The sequence below is a fragment of the Ricinus communis genome, chromosome 5 (assembly GCF_019578655.1).
Source record: "Ricinus communis isolate WT05 ecotype wild-type chromosome 5, ASM1957865v1, whole genome shotgun sequence".
Lineage (NCBI taxonomy): Eukaryota > Viridiplantae > Streptophyta > Magnoliopsida > Malpighiales > Euphorbiaceae > Ricinus > Ricinus communis.
The window spans coordinates 16,054,015-16,058,414 of record NC_063260.1 but is presented as its reverse complement, the minus strand read 5'-3'; positions in this window follow the sequence as shown (position 1 = coordinate 16,058,414).

Below are 4,400 nucleotides of genomic sequence, written 5' to 3'. Positions count from 1 at the left end.
TACATGATGTTCCTTCTTCACCTTCACCATAACCACCTAAATCTAAGCATAGATCACAATCACCCACACCACGTCTAGATAAAATTATGAAGCAGGATTTTCCCTTATCTCGTTCATCATCCCCTAGAAGATGGGTACCATTTTATAAGAAAAGGAGACCATAGGATCTAAGGCCAGAGGAGTTTACTGCCATATTAGCTTATCAAAGAGCATACCCAAAAAATCAATCTTTTAATGATTGCCTCTTGTTTTAGAATTTCGAGACACACCCAAAATTACCTTGGGCTTGTCAAAAGGGAGGAAATACCTCTTTTGGCGCAATTGAATACCCACTAGGCGTTTTCAGCTGTTGAAGAGGAATTTTTCTTGCATTAAATCTTGTTTCCTGTGACTTATAGACTAAATATAAGTGTTATTTGCTCAAAACACATAAATTTTTGCAAAACTTTAAGAAAAAAATTCATGCCCTAACCCATAAAGGCAATTCAGTTGCGTAGAGGCCAAAAATCGATGTTTTAGGTTTTTTGACATAAAATAACAATAAATCAACAATTTACGCACTTGTTTGGGGTCTTTATGTGTGTGTTGTGTTTACATACCTTCGTTCATGCTCTTTCAAAGTGATGTTATATCGATCCGATTCATCGAAAATTTTTATAGTGCTCGTGAGTGGTTCGACGAGCTACCGAGCTCTGTTCAGCCTAGGATCGGCGACGCTAGATTCCACTGATTCGTTCCTACACTTTTTTTTGTCAGCAAGAGAACGGATCACACTTCAATCTATGCCCTACTGAAGAGGTGGATGAACACCACACACACCTTCCATACTCTGGTTGGTGAGCTGACACTTTCTTCACTTTTATTTGTAGCTATTACAAGGATAGATTTTGCAAGTACGTTTGTACCTTTTGATGACACGATCCATGATCAGCACTCTAATGTTCGAGAGCATTATATCACAGACTTGCTTGGGTTCTTCCCAGTGTGCAAGAGCACATGGTGCTTAGCTTATCAGATTATTCCTCTCTAGTACAGGGGCTTCATGCCTCGAAATGCTTAGGAGGTGGATCAAATGACTCGGGCTTCTTGGTATACCTTTTCGGGACTACCATGTTCAATGACTCAAGGAATTCATTGAACTTCCATTACTTAGCCCTTTTATGGGATTTAGACTAGGTATCCTCTTTCAATTAGGGATCTGCGGCTCTTGCTTACCTGTACCACCAGATGGGCATGACGGTGCGATAGAGCAAGAGGATTTGAGGCTTCTAGAATATGGTTCATGTAAGTCCTATCCATTCTGATTTCTTCATTTTATGCTGCGTAGCAACTCCTGACTCTTGTTTTACAGGTTTGGGCCTTGGAGCTTGGCCTTCTGGTGGGCTCACAGCCTATCAGTACTTCTTGAGCCTTCCCATGATTGAGTTATTAGGGCTCAACCAGTAGCGTCCCTTTGGAATGGGCATAGGTCTATGTGCATCGTATATGGATCAACTTCGTGATCTAGGATAAGGTAAAAAGAAAATTAATTAGTTACATCTATGTTTTACAAGCTTTAGTTACTTACCTTTGCAATTTTGCAGATTCATAACGACTGGCTAGCCTCGCCATTAGGATCCTTAAATGCTCTTTTCCGTGGATCTTGATCACAAGAGGGTTCTCCTAGTTAGCCCCACTTGTCAAGCCTAGTTCTAGGTGATAGGATATATGGCTGGGAGAGAGGGACCTAATAGGTGCTGAGTTTCGTTATCTCCCCCTATTTTCATATTTTGGATTGTTAATCTTGTGGGTGAGGAGCTGACCAGAAGTTTGGAGGGATTCAACGACTTCGAGGACCTCACTATCCGGTCCCAAACGACGGACTATACCTCCTTCAATCCTCAGTTACTTGGGCAGGTGCCTCTTAGCGATGACATCATGGCTCAGGTTTGTTCTTGACTTTTCATTTTCTTTACTTTGCTTAATTACTTATTTGGTTGTCATGTCACAACTCATTCGCCGCACACCCCCACTGATCGTGCATCTAAAGCCTAGGCCTTCACATGTTTCGGGCTCCTCCACGGGTACTGCATCTGAGGCGCATCCCATATTGATGCTAGATGTGGTGCTCTTAAGTGTGTGAAATCAATGAAAAATCACAAGGCATCCCAAGCCAGAGATCGACTTATGTTGAGCCTCTATACCTCGATAATCTACAGCATACCATACCTCTCGATTTTCAAAATTTTAATGTATTTTAGCGACTTTATATACTGTTCTTAGTTTTTAGGTATATTTTTTCATTTTTTAATTGTAGGAAGGGTTGTAATAGCTAGATTTAATTTTTTGCACCTTTATTTTTATTTTATGCTTCATATATGCCAAATAGTTGTAATTTGATTGCCTAACTAAAAATTGGATACGTAGAACTTAGATCTAACTTAAAATTTGTAGTCCATTAGATAAATCAAATAGTAGTTGGCTAAATTTAAAATTAATACAAACCTAGTAGGCTATGTCATACTTTAAAATGAATTAATCGGATCATATTATATTTAAAATCACTTAATTAGGCCGTAGCAAAAAAAGTAGTCCATTTAGACTTAAAAATTGAAATTAAAGCATAATTTGTAATTGGGCTAGAACTAGGTAAAGCCTTGTACATAGTTAATTAGTAAAATAGATTAACAAATTAAATCTGAGTTGCGCTTAATAAAATGGGTTAAATTTAAGAGGACCTCATAGCATGCTCGTAAATATAAATTGTCGCATTTATAGGAAATAACTCGTTAAACAATAAAATTAAAGATTATGATACACAAATAAGGAAGTCGGCTTCAAGATCCATCTCTTGATAAGGGAAAGCTTCTTTATGGAATCTAATATGCTACTCAAATTAGTAAAGTGCCCTGGAGAATTACGCGGATGGTGACTCTATCTCCGCGCTAATCTCTGTCATTAGTTAGCGTATCCGATTAGGTTGAAAAGCCTTGCAATGTTATAGTCGCTACAACCTCTTAAGTGCGCACTCGAAACCGCCGGCAACAATATCATTTTACTTGTTGTATTGGTATCCTTTTAGTATATTTTTGTTACCGTTAAATGACTCTCTTAGCTTCATTTTAATTACATCTTTTTGTAATTTAAACTGCATTTGATATATTTTCTATGTATCATAGTTGCTATAAAATAATATATAAAAATATTTAATTCATGAATACCAAATATAAATGTATAAAATAAAAATAAAAATCTATCTCATTTAACTAAAGTTACAGTAATATAAGTTAGAATAATGTCATTTCAGTATCTTATAAATATATATATTTAATATCCTTTTTTCAAACTAATTCTAAAAATAAAATTCATAATAATACAATGTAAAATTAATAAATTTTTAAAATATTTTAAATATATTTTTAGTACCTTTATTCTGATGAAAATCTAAAAGAATAAAAGAATATATAATTAAAATTGAATTTACAATGATACAAAAAAAAAATAATATTCTTTTGATATTTTTTAGGTTATTTTTAGTATTTCCTGAATAAAATTATAAAAATAAAAATCATAAAAATACAAGTTAAAAAAATATTGAGTCTCTTTTAGGTATTCTTTTAATTTCTTTTTTTTTTTTATGAAAATTTTAAAATATAGAAAAGATATAAAATAAAAATTAACTTCACAATAATATAAATTAAGAAATTATCCTTACTGTTGGTATCTCTTTTCTAATGAAATAAAAAAAACATATAAACAAAATCTTTTGAAAAATATCGTAAAAGAAAAAAAATTAACCGTAAAAAGAATTCTTTTACAAAAGGTCATGCTCTAGAAAATTTATTCTAAGATAAAACGTATAAATTCAAAAATAATTGAATTAAGACGACATAGGGCCAAAAAAATAAAAGAATTAATTATTTTGACATCTCTAAAGTGTGTTGAATTACACTAATAAATTCTTAGATTTTTAAATTACAACTTTTTGACCTAATATTGATAAACTTAATTAATTATAAAAGATATTATCTTAATCTTTTATGTAAAATATCTTTTTTAGTTAAAATATCTTAGTGCAAAATATTAAAGTATTCAGATTTTAAATATAAATTTAGACTAATTATTTTGATTTTTTGAGAAGAATGTGAAAATTTATTATTAAAAATAGAAAAACATTATTACATTTAATAAAACACAAAGACGTTAAAATATTTCTATTTATAATAGTAAAGCTGGCACGTTAGATAAAAATAACAGTTGATTAACGAAAAAATCTTACGAAAAGATGTAATAGTTGTTTTCATTAAATCAAAAAAGAGATTAGTTATTAGAAATAGGACTTACTAATGAAAAAATCAAGAACATTAAAATATCAACCCAAAATAAAAAGGTAAAGGTGCAGCGTCAACAAATAGAAAATA